The sequence below is a fragment of the Schistocerca gregaria genome, chromosome 3 (assembly GCF_023897955.1).
Source record: "Schistocerca gregaria isolate iqSchGreg1 chromosome 3, iqSchGreg1.2, whole genome shotgun sequence".
Classification (NCBI taxonomy): domain Eukaryota; kingdom Metazoa; phylum Arthropoda; class Insecta; order Orthoptera; family Acrididae; genus Schistocerca; species Schistocerca gregaria.
In genome coordinates, this window is record NC_064922.1 from 830438243 (window position 1) to 830464644 (window position 26402).

At 38.6% G+C, this 26402-nt stretch overlaps 1 protein-coding gene across 1 annotated transcript in view; it reads right to left on the bottom strand.

Moving 5' to 3' along the window:
• Nucleotides 1–24971, bottom strand: part of LOC126354623 (cilia- and flagella-associated protein 45-like) — a 168917-nt gene extending 143946 nt beyond the window's left edge. Inside the window, exon 1 of the mRNA XM_050004387.1 lies at nucleotides 24736–24971. The gene's annotated coding sequence lies outside the window, so the exon portion shown is untranslated. The remainder of the gene's footprint in view (nucleotides 1–24735) is intronic.
• Nucleotides 24972–26402: the final 1431 nt, after the last annotated feature.

Sequence of the window (26402 nt, forward strand, 5' to 3'; positions counted from 1 at the left end):
CAGTGTGCCCTCTGTTGTCGTGTATACTTCAATGTCTAGAAATGGAATTGCACCATTCTTCTCTACTTCGAGTGTGAATCATATCTTCCCGTGCATGTTGTTCAAATATTCATGAAACTTGTGTAGCTCCATTTCACCATGTGGCCATATAGCGACCGCATTATCCACATATCTGAACCAGCAGCATGGATGTAAAGGAGCTGAACCAAGAACCGTTGCTTCAAACGCTTCCAGGTCACATATGTCTGGCAGGACATGCTCCTGAAGGATGTGAATAGTTTCATCTACTAGCATGTTGATAAATAGTGAGTTCACGTCAGAGCTGACCATGATGTCCATATGTAAAATTGTTACTCCCTTTAGGCATTCTATAAAGTGCATTGAGTTCTTCACATAAGAGTCTATCTTGCCAGCTAGATGTCTTAATTTGCAGGCTAGATACTTTGCAAAATTGTAAGCAGGCAAATTGATCCCATTCACTGTTGGCTCTCCCTCCACCATAGTAACCTTCTTCCTTAAGTAACCAATGAAATGAACCATCTTTTTAAAATGATGACATAATGGCATGCACAGTGAACAGTAACAACATAGCTAGAATGTACCAGTAGACCCAGAACAAAGCCGCTGCAACCATAGCCGAAACATTGGTTTTCATCCAGCAGCAGTACTTTTATACATTATGATGTGGTACCATGCCAAGAAAACATTTATGTCGTCTTAGCCAATTCTTTGTCACTAAACTTTGAAAAAAATTAAATTCAGCTGGGAGGAGCATACCACGGAGCTGCTGAAGTGCCTAAACAAACTAAAATTTTCAATGTGAATACTGCCCGACATTGGTGATACATAAATTAAAAAGCTGGTATACTATGCTCACTTTCATTCCACAATGTCACACAGCATTATTTTTTGAGCTAACTTGTCAACCCATGCTAAATTTTTCGGGGGGCAGAAATGTGTAATAAGAATTATTTGTGGTATGAACTCAAGAACATTCTGCAGAGGCCTGGTTAGGGAACAATGAATACTAACTATTGCTTTCTAATACATTTATTTCTTAATGAAATTTGTCATAATAAAGTATAACATTTTTTCAAACCAACAGCTCAGTTTATGGAATTAATACTGGAAATAAGAATGATCTTCACAAATCTACATCTACATCTACTCTCTGCAAACCATTGCAATGTGCATCGCAGACGACACATCCCACTGTACCAGCCACTTTTAGTCACTTACTATGGTCGAAAAAAGTGTCCATTACTCAGAAACACATGTTTCAATAACTTGCCAGCAGCCACAAACAATTTGACTACTAATCAAGTTCAGTGTAAGAGAAACCTATAAGATTAATTGGTGCCCAACTCCTACTCCATCAATCGATTTCTTAGCAGAACCAACTGGTGTGTATATGTTACTAATAATATCAAATAATGTATTAGTACAATCTGACTTTCATACGGGGGGAGGCCTTTGGAAAGTCCATGCAAAGTCCGAGAGATGGCAGTAACGGTGCATATTAAGATCATGTTTAGTTAGTAGCATCTTTGGAAAGAATGCACACCAAGTTTCAGCCATATCGGTCTTTTTCTTTGTGATTGGCATTCGTGTGAGTCAAGGAAGCCGAGTAACTGTCAAAAAATTGATGAAAAAGAACTCGTGTGGTGAATAAACATGATGTTATGAAAGGCAAAGCGCCTCAGGAGACTAAAGAGAAGCTTGAGAAACATGACAGTGACTCTGCACCTTCTATTAGAGCAGTTTATAAGTGGTTTCAAAATTTTCTGAGTGGCTATATGGGCACCATTGGAGGATGACACGGAGGTGGGATGGTCCCGGCAGACCACTTGTGGCCTGAAGACAGAGTGCTTTACATGAGCACAAGTGGTGCTGAACGTTCTGGACGCCCTGTGGAGGTTACGACTCCATAAATCATTGATGAAATCCATGATATGGTGATGGATGACACAAGAGTTAAGGTGCGTGAGATTGCTAGTGCTGTGGACATCTCAAATGAATGGGTACATAATATTTTGCATAAACATTTTGACATGAGAAAGCTATCTGAAGATGGGTTGCGCGATTGATCATGCTTGACCAAAAACTGAATCGTGTGAAGTGTTGCAAGGATGGTTTGCAGCTTCTCAGGAAGAATCCACAGGACTTTATAAGTGTCATTTCATCACTGTGGATGAAACATGGATACTATACTCTTGAGACCAAATAACAATCTAAACAATGGATTTACCTAGGGAGAATCTGCACCAAAAGAAGCGAAGACCATTACTTTGGCTGGAAAGGTTATGGCTACTGTCCTTTGAGATTCACAAGGGATAATCCTTATCGACTATCTGGAAAAGGATAAAACTATTACAGGTGCATATTATTCATCGTTACTGGACCGTTTGGAAACCGAGCTGCAAGAAAAATGCTGGATATTGAACCGCAAAAAAGTCCTTTTCCATCACGACAATGCAGCAGCACACACCTCAGCAGTTGTGGTAGCAAAATTAATGGAAATAGTATTCCAACTCATTTCACATCACCCCTATTCTCCAGACAAAGCTCCCTCAAACTACTATTTGTTCCCCAATTTGAAGAAATGGCTTGCGGAACAAAGATTTTATTCAAACGAGGAGGTGATTGCAACAACTAATAGCTATTTTGCAGACTTGGACAATTCTTATTATTTGGAAGGGACCAACAAATTAGAACAGCATTGGATGAAGTGTATAAGTCTAAAAGGAGACTATGTTAAAAAATAAAAAAGGTTTACCCCAAACATGTAAATAGTTTTTATTTTTGCGCGGACTTTTCAAATTCCCATTCTACAAATTCAGTACACTAATGTGATGATTGTAAATAAATGATTTCTGTCATCAACTAGAAGCAGCTTTAAATACTATAAAAAACTTTAACAAAACAGTGATCATATGTGGAGATGTCAATATTGATTTTCAAGAAATCTCAAAAGACCAGCAAAGCTTAATGGCCCTACTGGAAACATATAACATAAAAGCCACCACAGGTTCCCCTACAAGAGTTACACCAACAACTAGCTTTACTATTGGTCAGATATAATAAACACTAATGTAAATCCCAATTTCTGTGCCGGAAATCTTAATACTGGCTTCAGTGATCACTATGCACAGTTTGTTGCTTTACACACACCAAGTGAAACGACTAGAAAGAGGAACTTGTAAAAGAAACAAGAAAATTCACTATCAAACAAATAAACTTTTTTATACAGAGACTAAGTGAAGAAACCTGGTATGAAGTGTATATTTGAGAAAATACTAACAAAATGTTTGAAAAATTTATGAAAATCTTCATGTCATACTTTGAAGCGGCATTTCCATTAAAAAACAAAAATGTCAACCTAACTTAAAAAGAACAAATGGATTACAACAGATATTAGAATCTCTTGTGCAGAGAAAAGAAGATTATACAATATAGCAAAGACATAGAACATGCCTCATGCATTTCATTTGTACCTGGAGAATTACAAGGGCATCCTCAAAAATATTGTAAGGAAAGCTAAAACAATGGCAAATGACAAATACACTGAAAATTCAAAAAACAAATCTAAGGCTATATGGGAAGCTATAAAAAATCAAGCAACAAGTGAAACTTATGTTATGAAGGACAAATGATTTCTTGCCCAACAAAAATTGGAGGGACCTTCAACAAATATTTTGCAAACATAAGTGAACAGTTGTTTAGTGGACTGGAAGAACACAACAAAATACCTCCATCATCCAATAGCGTGAGAAATGTCTACATCATTGTTCCTTTCACCCACAAATACTGAAGAAATTTTATCAGTTATAAAAACTTTGAAAACATGTTACTCATGTGAAATTGATGTAATACCAGATGCAAATATTAAAAATGCTGTCCTGCCTTAACTGAACCGTTGACACACTTGTACAACAGCCCACTGGCGCCAGGAACCTTCCCTTTATGCTTAAAAACAGCAAAACTGAAACCATTGCTCAAAAAAGGAAACCCAGAATGTGTTTCAAATTATAGACAAATAGCCCTACTGCCTGTATTTTCAAAAATTATAGAAATTTCCTTTATAAGAGATTGTCTGATTTCCTAAATAAAAATAAAATTCTTTCTCTCTCTCACAGGATGGCTTCAGGAAAGGCTATTCAACTGAAAGTGGAATATTTGAATTTCTTAATGAAATCTTTACTAAACTGGATGCAAGTGAGTTTGTGGCGAGCATACGTCTTGACTTACCTAAAGCTTTTGACATCATTGACTACTGCAGAAGCTTTACCAATTAGGAATTAGAGGTATATCCAATGAGTGGCTCAGGACATACCTATGTGGTGAGAAACAGGTGGTTGAAGTGCAATTTACTGACCACAACAAAATCAGCTACTACTATGCAGCTTTACTGTATGGTTAAATGATGATAGCGTCCTCTTGGGTAAAATATTCCAGAGGTAAAATAGTCCTGCATTTGGATCTCCGGGCAGAGACTACTCAAGAGGACGTCATTATCAGGAGAAAGAAAACTGGGATTCTAGGGATCGGAGTGTGGAATGTCAGATCCCTTAATCGGGCAGGTGGGTTAGAAAATTTAAAAACGGAAATGGATAGGTTGCAGTTAGATACAGTGGGAATTAGAGAAGTTGGGTGGCAGGAGGAACAAGACTTTTGGTCAGGTGAATACAGGGTTATAAATACAAAATCAAATAGGGGTAATGCAGGAGTCGGTTTAATAATGAATAAAAAAAATAGGAGTGCGAGTAAGCTACTACAAACAGCACAGTGAACGCTTTATTGTGGCCAAGATCGACATGAAGCCCATGCCTTCTACAGTAGTACAAGTTTATATGCCAACTAGCTCTGCAGATGATGAAGAAATTGATGAAATGTATGATGAGATAAAAGAAATTATTCTGGTAGTGAAGGGAGATGAAAATTTAATAGTCACGGGTGACTGGAATTCGAGAGTAGGAAAAGGGAAAGAAGGAAACATAGTAGGTGAATATGAACTGGGGGTAAGAAATGAAAGAGGAAGCCATCTGGTAGAATTTTGCACAGAGCATGACTTAATCATAACTAGCACTTGGTTCAAGTATCATAAAAGAAGGTTGTATACATGGAAGAATCCTGGAGATACTATAAGGTATCAGATAGATTATATAATGGTAAGACAGAGATTTAGGAACCAGGTTTTAAATTGTAAGACATTTCCAGGGGAAGATGTGGACTCTGACCACAATCTATTGGTTATGACCTGTAGAACAAAACTAAAGAAACTGCAAAAAGGTTGGAATTTAAGGAGATGCGACCTGGATAAACTGACTAAACCAGAAGTTGTACAGAGTTTTAGTGAGAGCGTAAGGGAACAATTGTCATGAATGGGGGAAAGAAATACAGTAGAAGAAGAATGGGTAGCTTTGAGGGATGAAGTAGTGAAGGCACCAGAGGATCAACTAGGTAAAAGGACAAGGGCTAGTAGAAATCCTTGGGTAACAGAAGAAACATTGAATTTAATTGATGAAAGGAGAAAATATAAAAATGCAGTAAATGAAGCAGGCAAAAAGGAATACAAACATCTCAAAAATGAGATCGACAGGAGGTGCAAAATGGCTAGGCAGGGATGGCTAGAGGACAAGTGTAAGGATGTAGAGACTTATCTGACTAGGGGTAAGATAGATACTGCCCACAGGAAAATTAAAGAGACCTTTGGAGAAAAGAAAACCACTTCTATGAATATCAAGAGCTCAGATGGCAACCCAGTTCTAAGCAAAGAGGGGAAAGCAGAAACGTGGAAGGAGTATATAGAGGGTCTATACAAGGGCGATGTACTTGTGGACAATATTATGCAAATGGAAGAGGATGTAGATGAAGATGAAATGGGAGATAATATTGCGTGAAGAGTTTGACAGAGCACTGAAAGACCTAATTTGACACAAGGCCCCAGGAGTAGACAACATTCCATTGGAACTACTGACGGCCTTGGGAGAGCCAGTCCTGACAAAACTCTACCATTTGGTGAGACAGGCAAAATACCCTCAGACTTCAAGAAGAATATAATAATTCCAATCCCAAAGAAACCGGGTGTTGACAGATGTGAAAATTACCAAACTATCAGTTTAATAAGTCACAGCTGCAAAATACTAACGTGAATTCTTTATAGACGAATGGAAAAACTGGTAGAAGCCGACCTCAGGGAAGATCAGTTTGGATTCCGTAGAAATATTGGAACACGTGAGGCAATACTGACTCTACGATTTATTTTAGAAGAAATATTAAGGAAAGGCAAACCTATGTTTCTAGCATTTGTAGACTTAGAGAAAGCTTTTGACAATGTTGACTGGAATACTCTCTTTCAAATTCTAAAGGTGGCAGGAGTAAAGTACAGGAAGCGAAAGGCTATTTACAATTTGTACAGAAAGCAGATGGCAGTTATAAGAGTCAAGAAACACGAAAGGGAAGCAGTGGTTGGGAAGGGAGTGAGACAGAGTTGTAGCCTGTCCCCGATGTTATTCAATCTGTATATCGAGCAAGCACTAAAGGAAACAAAAGAAATATTTGGAGTAGGTATTAAAATCCATGGAGAAGTAATATAAACTTTGAGGTTCACCAATGACGTAATTCTGCCAGAGACAGCAAAGGACTTGGAAGAGCAGTTGAACGGAATGGACAGCGTTTTGAAAGGAGGATATAAGATGAACATCAACAAAAGCAAAATGAGGATAATGGAATGTAGTCGAATTAAGTCGGGTGATGCTGAGGGAATTAGATTATGAAATGAGACACTTAAAGTAGTAAAGGAGTTTTGTTATTTGGGGAGCAAAATAACTGATGATGGTCAAAGTAGAGAAGATATAAAATGTGGACTGGCAACACAAAGGAAAGTGTTTCTGAAGAAGAGTAATTTTTTAATCTCGAGTATAAATTTAAGTGTCAGGAAGTCGTTTCTCAAAGTATTTGTATGGAGTGTAACCATGTATGGAAATGAAACATGGACAATAAATATATTGGACAAGAAGAGAATAGAAGCTTTTGAAATGTGGTGCTACAGAAGAATGCTGAAGATTAGATGGGTAGATCACATAACTAATGAGGAGGTATTGAATAGAACTGAGGAGAAGAGGAGTTTGTGGCACAACTTGACAAAAAGAAGGGCCCAGTTGGTAGGACATGTTCTGAGGCATTAAGGGATCACAAATTTAGCATTGGAGGGCAGAGTGGAGGGTAAAAATCATAGAGGGAGACCAAGAGATGAATACACTAAGCAAATTTAGAAGGATGTAGGTTGCATAAGTACTGGGAGATGAAGAAGCTTGCACAGGATAGAGTAGCATGGAGAGCTGCATCAAACCATTCTCAGGGCTGAAGACCACAACAACATCAACTATTCAGGATGTGATAATGTCAAATACGGCATCTCTCAAGGATCAGTATTAGGACCCATTCTGTTTCTCCTCTATGTCAATGATGTACAACAAGTATTGCCAAACTACCCTCCAATTTGCAGACGATGCAAGCTTCATTATTAGTGGTAAAACAGAAGAAAAACTAAAAGACTCCACTATCCAAACAATGAACAGTGTAGAACAGTGGTTCAGCTATAACAAGCTAATTATAAACAAAGAAATGACAGTAGCACTGAACTTCTACAGGTATAATCTAAAAGAAAGACACCACCCAAACATGCAAATAGACCTTAGGGACAAAGTTCTTGAAAGCATTGACAGCACAAAATTTCTGGGACTCTGGCTCCAGAACAATACAATATGGGAGGAACACACTGAATATTTGCAAAGAAAACTAAGCAAAACCTGTTACATGATAAGGATCTTAAAAGCTTGTTGCAGCAAAGCCAGCCTGTTAAATGTATACTACTCCTATGTGCATTCTGTAATTAAATATGGCATAATCTTTTGGGACAATGCAACAACAAATATTAAAATTTTCAGGATGCAAAAGAGAATGTTAAGAATTATTGAAGAGGTAAACAATATGATATCATATAGACCCATATTCAAAAAACCGTCAGTTCTTCCGTTTCCTTGCATTTTTATCTACGAAACATCAGTTTTCATCAGACAATATATTGATAGACACCAAGATATCTGATTAAAAAAATGAAGATATACATGCATACAGTACAAGGCAAAAATCTGAACTTCATATGAAACAGGTGAGAACATCACTGTGCAAAAAGGCTCTCTACATACTGGGATAAAAATTTACAATAATATGCCTAACCATATTAAATCAGTAGGCATACTAAGTAGTTTTAAGGCTGAACTAAAGGCATATTTAATTGATCATTGCTTTTAGAGTCTGACAGAGTACCTAGAAGCCAAACAACAAAACTAAGATGCATTATGAATATTCTACTTTGTATGTTGCCTCTAGTGTTTGTTGTATGTATGATTCTTTGCTAAATTACTTCAATATCTAGTCCTTAGGAATGCAATACAAACTGTATTTTATCTTGTAAATACCTAACCATGTACAATATCCTATTCTATACATGTAGGATTTGAAGGACTAAATAAATAAAATAAATTAAAAATAAATAAATGTTGTGAAATGATTTTTCTGTTTATGAATTATGACTACAATAGCATAAGACAAACCTCAGTGTATTGAACATTGATGTGTTTTGCCACAAGTTATTTATTATCTTTCAAACAAAACTAAATTTAAGATTATTTTTTTTAACTTTTAAGTTTTATGTCATGGAAGATCTCCTCGCTAAGGATCTACTGGAACAAAAAGTACATCTAATGTAAACTCTGCCTGTTTTCAAATGATCCAAAGCTTTGAATTCATCAGTGGTTCAATGAGGCATTTAATCTGCAGTTTGTCGAGGTACAGGTCAGGCAGGAGGTGGTTCTGTGATGTACTGGAGATCTTTCAGTACCATGATTTTGGCCCATTCACACACATTATTGAGAACATGAACTAAGACTTTTATTTGAACATTCACAATGGCCAGGTTTTGTCTTTTCTTTTATATCTTCATTACAAGTATACTGCCGACTCTCTCTTCTTCGAAGATGAGAATGGCCATTTTCACTGAGCTGTTCAGACATTTCTGGTTTGACAAACACTTAGGCACACTATTACTCTTCGACTAACCAAGTAAATAATCTAATTTAACTCCATATAAAATTCTGGTTGTGTCTGGAACAGCAGTTGAAATATAGAAATCAACATCCCCACAGTGCCATAACTCTACAGTATCTACAGCCCACTTAGTGGCTTCAGCTGGATATGGCATATCTGAAGAAGCTTGTGGAATATCTTCCTTGCTGAACTGAGTCAGTGTTACATAGGATCAGCATGATGTCTCATGCAGGTGACTAGTTTTTTGTCTGGTTTGCTTAGTGTTATGCTTGAAGTTTGATGTATGAAACACTACTAAGTTCCCAGAGCTCCTCTCATTAAGCAGTGGGGATTGATTTTTTCCCCCTTCTTCTTCGTGGATTAAAATGTATTCTGGATAATTAATCAGCTCCAAACTATTGCTTTAAACTGCTTGTACCCCTCTCCTATCGAATGTGAGTTAGGCTTGGTGACATGCCTCAGTATTTCATTTAGTACACATCATGGAGTGGCCTAAGGTTTTCACTTGTATAAGTTAAATTCTAAGTTGATTACCAGTAGTCCACTTGTCACCACATTAATAAAGTCCTGTGATTTACAGAATTGAGATGACAGAAACAGACGTTTTAGTGATGGCTGTTCATTTATTGCACGTCAAAAAGTTCAGAAACAGATTAGCGGAAAGAAACTACAGTAAAGTGGTTTCCAGAATCAACAGCTTACTACTTCGCAAATAAACAGAACACATGACAATAAGGCCACATGGAAAAAAGAAATTGCTGCTAATTATACTGAAGTTTTTTTGACAGCAGCCACATTAGGGCATTGAAATTAATCAGTGTTGCGAGTTGAAAATTTATGTCAGACAGGGACTCGAACTCGGATGCTCAGTTTCCCTAGAATGGATGCCTTAACCACCTTGGCCATCAGGAGATGCTCCTCGGTTGTCCCACATTCCCAACTTGTCATATGCCAATGACATATCTGACAGAAGAGACACCACACATATAAAAATGTAACATTTCCATAGGCCCGATGGCCAAACACGATTCCTGCAAACTACCTGCCAGATTAAAACTGTATGCTGGACCGAGACTCAAACTCAGAAACCCTTACGCAGGTGAGTGCTCTACCTATTGAGCTACCCAAGCACAATTCATGACCTGTCCTCACAGCTTCAATTCTGCAAGTACTTCGTCCCCTGTTCACTCTACAGTGGAGTGTGCACATATATGAAACTTCCTGGCAGATTAAAACTGTGTACCAGACCAAGACTCGAACTTGAGACCTTTACCTTTCATGGGCAACTGCTCTATCAACTGAGCTTCCAAGCACAACTCATGATCCACCATCACAGCTTCATCCCCCAGGCTGTGGCTAAGCCATGTCTCTGAAATATCCTTTCTTCCAGGAGGGAGGGCTCTACAAGGTTCACAGGAGAGCTTCTGTGAAGTTTGGAAGATAGGAGACGAGGTACTGTCAAAACTGAAGGTGTGGACAGGTCATCAGTCATGTTAGGTAGCTCTCCCTGTGAAAGGCAAAGGCCTCAAATTCGAATCTCGTCCAGCACACAGTTTTAATCTGCCAGGAAATTTCATATCAGCACAAACTCCGCCGCAGACAGAAAATTTCATTCTGGATGATTCCTTCAGTGCAGATGCACTCCAGATTTTGTTTCCTCACTGAATCATAATACTGTGTGGTGTCTGTTCTGTTGGATGGACCGGGACTCAAACCTGGATGCTCTGCCTCTCTAGAATGCCTCAGCCCTCCGAACATGCTTCTAGCCTGACCAAAATTACCAACTCTTCATACGAGAATGTAGCAACCCTGTCCATGTATCCCTCGCTTGCAGTGCGACCTGCATTTCTGCAGCAGAAAACAAAACATGGTGTGCATTTAAAGCTTAATTCTAAAAAAAATGTAATTATTTTGGATATCTGAGAGGCAATTAAACTGTTCTTTAAATCTGTTACATTCTTGTTTATGCTTTATCCCTGTACCTGTCTGTGTCACCCACAAACAATTTTTCAAGTATTATTCATGGCAGACAATGCAACCATTCTATTGCTGTGAGATGGTGTAGGAAGATAGTTACATGTTAGAGCTATTGACATTACACAGACAATTACTCACCATCCAGTGTAGCATAATGTGTTTGGACTAAGCTGTGCTTTGCTGACTATTGCCAACTTACTGCATGTGTGCGAACAGTGGATCAAGTTTCAACTAACATGGATCCAGAATTCATGCAACTGTGACAGCAGCAGCTGCAGCTTCTAATGCAACAGAAAGGACTGCATCACTCTCAGCTACAAGTCATACTGAAACAATACAGCAAGTGGGTTAAGCAGTACCAGCTCATACTACGGTAACCCATTATGCCAGCAGTTGCCACAACCATTTGCACCAGTTCATCCAGAAGATTATGAACAGAATCATACTACAGTTGACCCATCCAGATACCCATGTGAGTTAAAATGCCACTTCTGGGATGGGCTGAGGTACTGGCCCCAGATTGAATCTGCCTGGCAGATTAACAAAAAGGGTCAATGTGCCAGCCATCCTGGATGTGGTTTTTAATCAGTTTCCCACATTCCAGAAAATGAATACCAAGCTGGTACCCAAGTCCCCCCGTCAGGTACACGATTCACAAACATTTAGATAATATTCACTTACTTTCACATGAATCACACTAATTGCAAACAGTTGGGGTACACATATTCTGTGCCAGGGGATAGCGAACTACCAACAAGAAGGGCATCCGCTGCCCCTTAAATTAACCATGTCCCATTAAAATCATATTGACCCTGCACTGATATGGGACAAAGACACAGAAAAAGAAGAAGAATCACATTACAGATGCATCCTCCCACCAATTTGGATTGTATAGAATTACTAAGAAACAAAGTACACTCTCTTTGAAATTATAGACAGCAAACTAACGTTATGCAGGCAGGCTCACAGTGTTCATTCTCATAAGAAATCAAATCAATCATATGCCCTATGGTCAGCTGATTTAAATGGTGTGATGCGCAAATGTCAGTTCAACTGTGAAAATGTAACTTGTAAACAATCCTATGCTGAATCACTAGTATAAGGGGTTGTAATCAGGAATTATGGACAGAAACACTTATACTATCAAATAGTATTGTCAAGAAAGTGTTATCTGTTGCAAAAACTTTTGGAATGTCAGCTGTAGTACAGAAATCTTTCGACACAGCACTGATACAGCAGTAGTGAACATCTCAGTCTTCACAGGAACACTCACAATCTCATTATAACAACAAAAAGGGCTACGTATTGAGGTTGTCTATACTGTTGTTCAAGGCATCCTCACTGTTACTACCCATAAAAAGAATCACTCTGTGGACGGTGTAATAAACAGGGACATTGGCAGAAGTCTGCGACAGCTGTGCTAAATAAGTCCCAGCAACACTGACATAGCATAAACATGCTTCAGGCACAACTGAGTCCTTTAATGGCATGAGCAAATAAGTTATCTCTTCCATTAGTAACTAAGAATGTGTGAATTAATTTTCTAGTCAATACTGATAACAGCCTCTATCATAAATGAGGAAGCCTATGTCCATTATGAGAAAATGTGAACTCCCATGCATCCCACTCTCTTGAGCATTCACTTAAACCTCTTCTTAAGGAAGGCAGTTAAAATTTGTATTTAATTCAAACCATGACCATGAAGAAAATTTACTTGCTTATATATGTCAGTAGCATAAAAATATGCACTGTCACTTATTCTACTATTTTAAACAATCACTTAAAATGTTTTTGGCATAATGCAGGCTTTAATGCTGCATGCAATTAATTGTTCTTGTTAAATAAACCAATGTCTGTGCAATGTGATGCATAAATGTGCATGTTGTTGTTGTGGTCTTCAGTCCTGAGACTGGTTTGATGCAGCTCTCCATGCTACTCTATCCTGTGCAAGCTTCTTCATCTCCCAGTACCTGCTGCAACCTACAAACTGTTTCACCAAAGACTAGCGAGGTGGTGTTTGTACCTGCAGGAATTCAATTTTGAAACAATACAAACAAAAGTCAGTCTTAATACTATCACAGATGCACCATCCAGATTACCTTAGGGACTAGACGAGTACAATAAATTGTCTGAACACTGTAGGGAAGCAGCCTACACATGCCATATAAAATTAATATGCTTTCCATTGTGTGCCAGTGTAGTCCACTGTAACTAGCTATGACGTCACGAATGTTGCGCAATACCTTAAAAAATAGTTAAATGTGTTAAGTTTCAGTTTGGTAACTTTAAAATTTTTAGAAAATTTGGCATTTTACGTAAAAATCAACGGGACAATTTAATGGAAACAAGCATGGTGGATCTCACAAACAATGTTTTGGTACTTACTGCAACATACATCCTTCTGAATCTGCTTAGTGTATACATCTCTTGGTCTCCCTCTACGATTTTTACCCTCCACGCTGCCCTCAAATACTAAATTTCTGATCCCTTGATACCTCAGAACATGTCCTACCAACTGGACCCTTCTACTGGTCAAGTTGTGCCACACTCTTCTCTTCACCCCAATCCTATTCCATACTTCCTCATTAGTTATGTGATCTACCCATCTAATCTTCAGCATTCTTCTCTAGCACCACATCTCAAAAGCTTCTATTCTCTTCTTGTCCAAATGATTTATTGCCCATGTTTCACTGCCATACATGGCTACACTCCATACAAATACTTTCAGAAAAGACTTCCTGACACTTAAATCTATACTCGATTTTAACAAAGTTCACTTCTTCAGAAACGCTTTCCTTGCCATTGCCAGTTTACATTTTATATCCTCTCTACTTCGGCCATCATCAGTTATTTTGCTCCCCAAATAGCAAAACTCCTTTACTACTTTAAATGTCTCATTTCCTAATCTAATTCCCTCAGCATCACCCGACTTAATTCGACTACATTCCATTATCCTCATTTTGCTTTTGTTGATGTTCATCTTATATACTCCTCTCAAGAGACTGTTATTCCATTCAATTGCTCTTCCAAGTCCCTTGTTGTCTCTGACAGAATTACAATGTCATCAGTGAACCTCAAAGCTTTTATTTCTTCTCCATGGATTTTAATACCTACTCCGAATGTTTCTTTTGTTTCCTTTACTGCTTGCTCAATATACAGATTGAATAACATAGGGGAGAGGCTACAACCCTGTCTTACTCTCTTCCCAACCACTGCTTCCCTTTCATGCCCCTCGACTCTTATAACTGCCATCTGGTTTCTGTACAAATCGTAAATAGCCTTTCACTCCCTGTATTTTACCCCTGCCACCTTTAGAATTTGAAAGAGAGTATTCCAGTCAACATTGTCAAAAGCTTTCTCCAAGTCTACATTGCTAGAAACATAGGTTTGCCTTTCCTTAATCTTTCTTCTAAGATAAGTCATAAGGTAAGTATTGCCTCACGTGTTCCAGTATTTCTACGGAATCCAAACTGATCTTCCCCGAGGTCGACTTCTACTAGTTTTTCCATTCGTCTGTAAAGAATTCGTGTTAGTATTTTGCAGCTATGGCTTATTAAACTGATTGTTCAGTAATTTTCACATCTCTACATAAATGTGCATGTACTACTGTAATTGAATCAATTGACTTGTCCTATATTACTTGTACACTGGCTGTATCATATCTAATCAACAGGACCAAATAAATAAATAAATTGGTTCACCACCATTACAGCCTACATTAGAAACATTAACATCCTATAGCAAATACCACATCCAGTTCTGCAACGAATGTACAATAAGTGTCACAGATAAATGACAGCTGTTCATTTACATTTTAGATATTCCCTCACCAAAGACACAAAAAATATCTGGGATGGACACCTTTACAACTTTCTCATTTCAAATAATAGATGACGTTATGTTGTGCCCTGAGTAGTATCATTCACTATGTAGTGAATTTTTGCTTTCTTTTTACTAGGCTTAGAGTGAGTCAACAATTACACAGCTCAAATTCGGTTGAAATCTCCCACAACACTTCATTACCTACAACCCCAACCACTATTAGTAGCACTGGAAGAGGACCTCAAAAGTGAGCTACATCACTTAAGGGAACAAGATATCATCATGCTTATTACATCTGAGCTGTTCCGGCGTCATGATCAGCCACGCCTTGATGGAGCTGTGAGGCGAATCAATGTGGGGCTGGGGATGGCTCTGAGGACGGCCAACTTTGCTCATGTTTCTCTGGTGCCCGTCGGGACTATCAACAGATAGGGTTTCACTAGGCATGGCCTACACCTAAACAGGACTGGGAAGGGAAGATTGGTACAGCTGATTCATGAAAGTATAGGGGGTGGATCTCGGGCCACACATGGTCAAATACCTGTTGTCATAGGTAGGAAAAGTAGGTCTTTTTTAGGATAAATCCAGACAACAGGTTCCCCTGCCTAAAGAGTATCTCTAGCAGTTCAAAAAATACTGAAACAATCACTCACAAGACAGATTATAACACTTCAAAAATCACACATACCAGATGTCACAAAGAAAAACAAACCATCGGAAAGAGTAACATGGGGCATTTCACAGACTTAACAATCCTCCATCAAAACATGCAATCAATAAAAAATAAAATACAAGCATTAGAAGTTGAGCTCCAATCTTTGAACTGCACAGTAGTTTGTATTACTGAGCACTGGTGTAGAGACACAGAAATCCAACATGTAGTATTATCATTGTATGAAAGGGCAAACTCTTACTGCAGAACTACTTCAAGGGGTGGAGGATCATGCATTTATATCAGAAAAGGAACACAGTTCAAATCTAGACATGACCTCAGTACAGTAAGTGAAAACAAACACATTGAAATATCAGCTATTGAATTATCAGGGCTCGATATCACCAAGAAATTAATCATTTTGTGTGTGTATAGATCTCCCAGTGGTAGTGTGGACACTTTTTTTCAATAAATTAACAGAAGTTCTAGATAAAGTCTCAAGTACAAAGGTCAACATAATTCTGTGTGGGGACATAAACATCAACACTAATATCATAAATGAATCCAGCAGCACCTTCATAAATATCCTTCAAAGTTTTGGCATGTCCCTATTGGTCAATAGTGCAACAAGGGTTACTACAATGACTGCATCAGTAATTGACCATGTGGCCACAAACATAGACAGGGAAAAATGTGATGTAGCTGTAAAAGATCTCGGACTATCAGACCATCTCTGTCAAATAACAACAGTAAAATCAGGCACCGAATCATTCCCTAAACTACAAGCCTATAAACGACATCTATCAGAAATCAAAATAAAAGATTTTTCAAAAGAACTAGAAAAACAAAGCTGGGATGAAGTGTATAAGGAAACCAATGTGAATATGAAATTCTCCAAATTCTCCACATTGTTTAAATTGAACTTTGAAACAGCATTTCCAAAAGTATGCATGACTGTATCAACATCTCACAAAAACAGATGGATAACAGCAGGTATTAAGAAGTCCTCCCAAACACTTAAACACCTCAGTTCCATGAAAAAGATTCACAATGATCCAGAATTCTTAAATTTCTATCATAGATACAAAAAGATTTATAGGAAGGTGCTGATTGCTGCAAAAAAGTCATTTAATGACAAAATAATATATAATGCAGAGAATAAAAGCAAAGCAGTCTGGGATGTTATAAAAAAGGAAACGGGGAGAGGCAAACAAACGCAGAATAACATACTGCTAAGGGAGGGGGATAAGGTAATAAATGATCCACAACACTTAGCAAACTATGTAAACGAGCATTTTTCAAGTATTGCAGAGAAGTTACAGCAAAAATTCCCCAAAACAAATATAACACCTTCAAAAATTGTTGCACTAGATACAATGATGTTACTTCCAACCACAGAGAATGAAGTCAATAAAACTGTTCAAAAGCTAAAAAATAAAAAGTCAGAAGGCTTAGATAATGTACCAATGTGTGTACTGAAACAATGCATTGGGATTATACAAGGCCCATTAACAAATATAATAAATGAATCCTTCACATCAGGGACATTTCCAGAGCAGCTAAAACAGGCAAGAGTTGTACCTTTGCTTAAGAAAGGTAATGCAGAAGACATAGAAAATTACCGGCCCATTTCCCTGCTGTCAGCATTCTCAAAAATAATAGAAGCAATTATGAAAGACAGATTAATGAATTATCTGAATAAATACAATCTTTTAAGCAAATCACAGTTTGGTTTTCGAAGTGGCAAAAATACGGAGTCAGCCATAGTAGAATTCACAAAAGTTGTACTTAATGCTCTTGATAAAGATGAGTGTGTCACAGGCATATTTTTGGATCTTTCTAAGGCTTTTGATACAGTCGACCACAATATTCTATTAAATAAATTAGAAGCATTAGGAATAAGAGGGGTAGCTAATGACTGGTTTCGATCATACCTAACAGATAGGGTACAAAGAGTAGAGATAACACATACTTCAAATAGATCTAAACATTTAGTAAAATACTTATCAGAACCAAAACATATTAATATAGGGGTTCCACAAGGTAGCATATTAGGACCAATACTATTCCTGATATACATCAATGACTTTCCCAGTAGTGTTACTCATGGTGAGAAAATTCTCTTCGCTGATGACAGCAATATTATAGTCACTGAGAGAACAAGAGAACTCCTTACCGAGAAAGCAAATGAAACTCTCAAGGAAGTTTACGATTGGTCAATAAGCAACAAATTGACATTAAACATAAAGAAAACTAATGCCATGAACTTCAGTTTGAAGAGGAAAAATGACAATGTTAAATTAAATGTAGATGTCACCTCTATAGACTGTGTAACAAATGCAAAATTTCTAGGAATGAATATTGACTCTCAGCTGAAGTGGTGCGAACACACAAAGGTACTTGCAAACAGAATGTCATCAGCATGTTATGCCCTTAGAATTCTATCATCTGTGTGTAACATGCAGTGTCTTTTAGTTACATATTATTCATATGTACACTCAATTCTTAGCTATGGCATTCTTTTTTGGGGAACAAATCCACAAAATATGGACACAATTTTCAAACTCCAGAAAAGAGCCATAAGAATAATAACCAGAAACAGTAGTCGAGCTCATTGTAAAGATCTGTTCAAAACACTGGGAATTTTAACTGCTCCATGTGAACACATTTACCAGTCAGTTGTACACATCAAAAGTAACATTGGCAATTACTGCACAAACAGCTCTGTCCATGACCATGCAACAAGAGATAGACTCAACTTACATTTACCAAGAAAAAATAAACATAAAACTCAAAACAGCATTTTCTACCAAGGAATAAAACTGTACAATAAATTACCAAAAGAGATTAAAGAAATTTCAAAAATACACTTATTTAAGAAGGCAGCTAAAAAGTACCTGTTATGCAATACATTTTATACATTGAAGGATTACTTAGATAAAGCAGAGTAGGGGTTTGATAAAAAAATGTTATACAAACAAATAATAATAATAATGATGATTATAAAACATCCAATATTCCACATAACACCTTCACTTTATTATTTTTCTTCTTTTTTCCTTTCTAGAGACACTCTCCCCTCAAGCTATGCATAGCACAATACTAACACCTCTTCCTCTTTCTGAGCTCAACATCTCACTCATTATGAAGAGATGCTGACTCAGTTTTTCAGGATAGCAAATGGGAACTTGCAGTACAGAAAATGGCCCAAGGATCACCTGTGTGTGTGTGTGTGTGTGTGTGTGTGTGTGTGTGTGTGAAGTGTTATGAAACAATGTGTGTATAGTGTGTGCAGTGACTGATAGTGAAATATGAGTGAATAGTGTGGCATTACATTATTTAATGAGTTAATTGTAAATAAATTATTGTATACCAGGAGTAAAATCTAATGATTGTCTCTAACTAGAAGTCTGTAAATATATGTGTATACGAATTAGCTTATTGTAAATTGATCTAAGCTTGTAAATACTTTGACATGTCCTATATCCTTGTAAAAAGAGATCTACGGATGAATAAAACTACTACTACTACTACTACTACTACTACTACTGGTCAATCGGCAACTCTGTTTACAGTCTTAGGCAAAGCTGATTATTTCCTCCATGTCTGCAGTGATTTCAAAATAACCATAAATGTGCAAGTCTTAAGTCTATCCCATTCCACAACCAAATGAACTACTGTTGAAACTATCTCATGGTCAATATTTCTCCAAATTAGATCTAACTCAAGCATATCTTCAACTGCTATTAGACAAAGTCATGTCAATTCATGGTAATTAACATGCACTTTAGATGGTACTTATTTATCAGCCATTTGAGCTAATTAATTGTTACATGATGCATCTCTACATTTGAGCTTTGTCATTACATAATTTTACAAATCAAATACACTCCTGGAAATGGAAAAAAGAACACATTGACACCAGTGTGTCAGACCCACCATACTTGCTCCGGACACTGCGAGAGGGCTGTACAAGCAATGATCACACGCACAGCACAGCGGACACACCAGGAACTGCGGTGTTGGCCGTCGAATGGCGCTAGCTGCGCAGCATTTGTGCAACGCCGCCGTCAGTGTCAGCCAGTTTGCCGTGGCATACGGAGCTCCATCGCAGTCTTTAACACTGGTAGCATGCCGCGACAACGTGGACGTATGTGCAGTTGACGGACTTTGAGCAAGGGCGTATAGTGGGCATGCGGGAGGCCGGGTGGACGTACCGCCGAATTGCTCAACACGTGGGGCGTGAGGTCTCCACAGTACATCGATGTTGTCGCCAGTGGTCGGCGGAAGGTGCACGTGCCCGTCGACCTGGGACCGGACCGCAGCGACGCACAGATGCACGCCAAGACCGTACCATCCTACGCAGTGCCGTAGGGGACCGCACCGCCACTTCCCAGCAAATTAGGGACACTGTTGCTCCTGGGGTATTGGCGAGGACCATTTGCAACCGTCTCCATGAAGCTGGGCTACGGTCCCGCACACCAATAGGCCGTCTTCCGCTCACGCCCCAACATCGTGCAGCCCGCCTCCAGTGGTGTCGCGACAGGCGTGAATGGAGGGACGAATGGAGACGTGTCGTCTCCAGCGATGAGAGTCGCGTCTGCCTTGGTGCCAATGATGATTGTATGCGTGTTTGGCGCCGTGCAGGTGAGTGCCACAATCAGGACTGCATACGACTGAGGCACACAGGGCCAACACCCGGCATCATGGTGTGGGGAGCGATCTCCTACACTGGCCGTACACCTCTGGTGATCGTCGAGGGGACACTGAATAGTGCACGGTACATCCAAACCGTCATCGAACCCATCGTTCTACCATTCCTAGACCGGCAAGGGAACTTGCTGTTCCAACAGGACAATGCATGTCCGCATGTATCCCGTGCCACCCAACGTGCTCTAGAATGTGTAAGTCAACTACCCTGGCCAGCAAGATCTTCGGATCTGTCCCCCATTGAGCATGTTTGGGACTGGATGAAGCGTCGTCTCACGTGGTCTGCACGTCCAGCACGAACGCTGGTCCAACTGAGGCACCAGGTGGAAATGGCATGGCAAGCCGTTCCACAGGACTACATCCAGCATCTCTACGATCGTCTCTATGGGAGAATAGCAGCCTGCATTGCTGCGAAAGGTGGATATACACTGTACTAGTGCCGACATTGTGCATGCTCTGTTGCCTTTGTCTATGTGCCTGTGGTTCTGTCAGTGTGATCATGTGATGTATCTGACCCCAGGAATGTGTCAATAAAGTTTCCCCTTCCTGGGACAATGAATTCATGGTGTTCTTATTTCAATTTCCAGGAGTGTATATTAAATCTACCAATTAAAATAATTGTACAGTGGGGACTGCATGTGCCCTGATGCCTACAGGAACCCTTGAAAGTGATGGGCAGTGCTGCCCTGGTGAAGCTATAATAGGCCCAACAAGCCAGTAGTGGATAACGCCTCTGCTTTCAAGAATGGAATAAGCCTCAGAACGGATAGATAGATTAGATAACAATCCAGCTGTAAATATGGATTATAATTTAGAGCAATGAATATTTGGACATTGACTGGTGAGGTGGAGGAGATGACACATATGATGGAAAGAAGGCACTTGGCTTTGTTGGGGTTGGCAGAAACAAGGTGTAAAGAAGAAGGGAGGAGAGAACTGAAAAAGACTACCCATTATATTGAAGCAGGAATGGAGTGAGACTTGGGTAAAAGAAGAAATGAAGAGAATAATAACGAACATGAGAAGGGCTAAGGTTAACAAAGTGACAGAAAATCAGGACAGCTGTGTAAAGTTATGGATGCTAAAACACTAAGAGAATAGGGAAATGTCCCAATGGCCGAACCAAAAACAGTAAAAGAGGAATGAAGCAGATTTAAGAGGGAATCACTAAGTGCAGCAAAAGTTATATGTTAGAGGACAAGCAACAAAAAAAAAAAAAAATGGACGGGAAAGCCATGGTGGAATGAAGATACGGAAGGTACAGTGCTGAAGAAGAATAGAGCCTTCAGGGTACAGTTCCAGGCTAGATCAGCAGAGACAAGAGAAGGGTCCCAGACAGAAAGAGGCAACGAGAATGGTGATAGAAGAGAGAAGAAGGTGGATGGAAGAATGGACTTTAATGAAGGAGGAGGAGACCAAAGGTGCAAAATAGGTCCTACACGGGATGGTTAAATGTGAGAGATGGAAAGATATGATGAATGGTGAACAAAAGTGGCCATGAGGTAGAATATCAGTAGGAACTCAAGTTCATGTGGAGGGAGGATTTTGAAGAACTCTTGAACCCAATTGGAAACCTGGACAAGGAGGAAGATGAGGAACTACAAACAGAAAATGGTTTAACATGCAGAGAAGTGGAAGACGCACTGAGAAAGATGGAATGATGGAAGCCATCAGATTTTGATGAGACGAGTGTAGAGATCATGACAGCAACAGCCGAGGTGGGGATAAAATGGCTCTATTTAGTGATAAAAATTGTGCAGAAAGAGAGAAGGATCCCAGATGAGTAAAGAAGGGAATAATTGTTCTTATCTTCAAGGAAGGTAATAGAACAGAGTGAAAAAACTATTGGGAAATCACATTGATGAGCCATTGTGCAAAGATCTTTGAGGAAGAAACATGAATTCAGACAAAAGTAGAAGGAAGGACGAGACAAAAACAACATGACTTAAGAGTAGGAAAGCACACAGAAGATTTAATTTTCACTGTAAGACAACTACAAGGACACAAATTTAAGGGATGGTCAGAACCCTTTCTGCCACCACCCTGTTACTTCCCAGGACAGAATGTGTACCCCAACTATCTGCATGTAGTGTTATTCATGTGCAACCGAGTAAAAGTTTTCTAAATGTCTGTGAATTACGTATGAACAACTGAGGAGGCATTGGGTACCAGCCCAGTATTCACCTAGTGGGATATGGGAAATTACCTAAAAATCAATCTATGCTGGCTGGCACATCCACCCTTGCTGTTAACCTGCCAGGTGTATTCAATCCGTGCAAGTGCATCTCCCCATCCCAGAAGTGGTATTTTACATGCACACCCACCCGGGTGTGTGATGATCTATATGGAAACCGAAACAACATATGATAGAACATGTAGAGGCAAGGTAATTTTATTAGGTCAACTCTACTGTTTACCATACTCATTAAACATTTTTTACATTTGTATCCAGCTGCCACCATTTTAATAAATTGACATAGAAATACCCTGTAAGTTACAAAGAGCGACTTCCTATTTGTGAAGCCAATCATCATTAAAACACATAACAGTTGGACTGCCCACAGTGCTCAATAAGACTCCAGTGTTTAAGAATTCACATCTTAACAAACAAATGCAGACTATCTTTTGGAATCATTATGGCACCAGATATTAGCTCAAAAGATTCCAAACACAGGGTACTTGGATAATATAATTGTGACTGGTGCTAAAAGGTAATGCCAGGCAAACCTACTTATCCTCTCAATGTGTTACGATGAATGGACTAAAATACAATTTAAGTAAACATCCCCAGAATGAAATTTCATACTGCACCAGCGTTTGCACTGATCTGAAACTTACTGGCAGATTAAAATTGCATACTGGACTGGGACTTGAACCTGACACCTTTGCCTTTTACAGGCAAGTGTTCTGCCAACTGCGCTACCCAAGCATAGCTCACATCCTGTCCTCACAGCTCTGTAAGGTAGGATATGAGGTACTGGTAGAGGTATAGTTGTGAGGACAGGTCATGAGTCATACTTGGGTACCTCAGTCAGTAGAGTATTTGCCTGTAAAAGTAAAACTTTCAGATTCAAGTCCCAGTTTGGCAAACGCTTTGAATCTGGAAGGAAGTTTTAAATAACTGTGAATTTTTCAAAAAAACCAAGTGGAACAATTGGGCCACATCTTCAGTCAAAGAGGTTTGCTATCAACACGGCAACATGTAAAAGCCCCAGGCAAAATTCAAGTGCTCACGAACTTAAAATGCTTCCAATCATTTCTTGGCAAAATTAATTATTATGCCAAATTTATACCTAATTCTGACAGTATTGCCATATCACTCGATAATTTATGCAAGGAAAGTGTGGAATATGAATGATCCTAACAGTGCCAATGTGCTTTTTAACAAATAAAATGAGTGCTCTAAGTCTGTTCCCTCCCTAGAGAACTATGAGCCATACGAGCAATTTATGCACACTACCAATGCCTTCACAGCACAGCACTGGGATGGTACTCCCTCACAAAACTGCCAATGTGTATAAACAACTTATCACATATGCCTCCAAAACTCAGACAAATTATTCACAAATTTTATATATTGAAAAACATTGAGCTATGGGTTTCTCCATAAGTATTGCTATAAATCATTAGTGCCTGATTATTTGTATAGAGTGTGTGTTCAGTGAGAAGTGCTCTGTAGTACAACTAAATGATCAAATTGCATCAACACAGTCTTTTAAGCAATTTATTTGGAAATCTGAAGAGGCAATAGTTGGAAACAGCACACAAAACAGATAAGAATATAAAAGTTAGTAGCAACACTAACACTGAAATTCATGCACAAGGAAAAGTACAGGTGTACACTTCATGCAAATGGCACAATGATATATAGCCAGAATTTTCATACATAACAGAGTAAATGCTAGTGTTAAGTAATATAATACCAGTCATACAGCAATAACTTCATGTCTACAAACCTATTCTTTCTGAGTAAATGTAACAGAATTATTTAATTTTATACCTAGGAATCATTACCGCTATATTAACAAACAAAAGAGCTAAAAGTAAGTGAATGGAGAGGTAGGCAAAAATTGGGAACCAAACAGTAGTTTTATGTCTGTGGATACAAGAATGAAATAACATATTAATTTCGAATATGAGACGAAGAATCCAAAAGAAAAGAACCAAAACTATGTAAACAACATTCTGCCACATCCAGTAATAACAGGAGAGCACACAAATGAGATAAAATCCACAACGGATCGTATTGTCTAGGCTACACAGAAGTGTGATACCGCCACTATTCAGATTGGACTACATAGAAAGGTACACAATTTTAGTTGGGCGTAACTAGTAGTGAAGAAAGCTCGTATGTGGTGCTGTAAAATACCACTGCTTTTATCTATCATGACAGAAACAATACGATGCAAAAGTTAATGTTCGTAGGTCAAAAAGTGAAGAATAAAAACCTGAAAATACAGTACCTACTACGGAGGATACAGTGTTCGATGTATCAGATGTACCTGTTTACCGAACTGCGTTGCCTTAATAATGTGTTGTTACCAGCAACGGCTTGTGAAAATACCATTTCGTTGCTATGGTCGCCTAGATTTTCGGCGCAAATGTTTGTTTGTCCCCTCAGGGATTTGACGGTCCATATTCTTACAACACACAAGAGAGGTACTAATAAGTATGTCAAAAAAATAAAACACGAGTTGAAGGATCAAATATAGGGTTACGTTAGCTTTTATGTTTTGTTTTTGTTTTACTCTGCAGCTTGGTTTCCATAGGCAGAATATTCGTTCCTAGAAAGCTACGTCAAATTTATCATTCTCGTCTTTCGTAATACAGTTACTACAAATCAGTAACGCTATACCTTCTTCTTTTAACGTTTCCCTCCTCACTATTTTACAGTGTCCACAAATTGTGTATCTGATAGTTACAAACAGAGATTGCGCAGTAATCGGCAAAATAAGTTACAAGGAATCGTTGTTATTTTTTCTCGTGGACGTTATAACATTAGTAAGTGGCAATGAGTACCCAAACACTTCCAACAAATCGCAACAATCTACCACCATGTCGCAGTTCGTATGAGCAGTCATTATCAATGACACAAACACTCCAAAACGAAATAAGCTAAGCGTGCCTACAAAAAAAAAAAAAAAAAAAAAAAAAAAAAAAAAAAAAAAAAAAAAAAAAAAAAAGCCATAACAATGCTGAAATAAAATAATGTGCTTAACCGCGCAATTTTATTTTGCAATAATTATACTACGTAAGGTGTTTAAGAGATAGTGGGATGAATACCAAAATGCAAGAAGATAGATAATGTTAAATAAGTGCAACTTTGTAAAGAACAATTGAATCAAATGTTACAAAGGGAGATATTTTCGTGGTATAAGTAATTTCGTGATAAATTTTTTTGCCTAAGTGCAGCGGACATCCCTCAGCGGGTTGGCCCTTGTTTTGGTAGTTACGTCCTTCCCGCCAGATGGCCTGTTTCTGTTCAACTACGAGTAAAGTCAACAATACAGGACTTTGTCTCATTCTTCGTGCTGTTTCGTGAAATACCGTGGCGGTTATTGAATCGTCTGTGTATTTTTGATTCTGTGTAGAAACTATTGAAGGTAAGCGATTTATTATACGGTATGTTTTAGTCAGTGATACACTAAACGTAAAAATCCAGTGCAATTACTCGTGCAGCTGTATAGATACATAAGGAAAAGCCCCGACACGGTTCGATAAAAATTATTACTAATAAGCACTTGGGCGCCCACTGTATGCGTCGGCAAAGATGTATTTTGCTACGTCGGAAGACGAACGACAAATGATGGAACTCCATTCAATTTTTTTAGATGGACTCTGTCTTTAGTTCTCGTAGGGAGAAGACTTATTCTTGTGAGGAGTGTGTAGTAGACATCGTGTTACCTGAATAATAATTTTTATGTAAGTATGAAGTGTGAGATTTCTTTCTACTGCAAAACCACGAAAGTTTTCTTCCACGCATTATGCTAATGTCATGTCACTGTAGCTGCCTGCATCTGGAGAGGAAGTCCGATAAAAATCAGTGTTGTATTGACGGTCAAAAATGAGAAGTAGTCATGGCGGAAGAATAAGCGAATAGCCAAGTTGCCTAAATCTCAACAGCATAGAG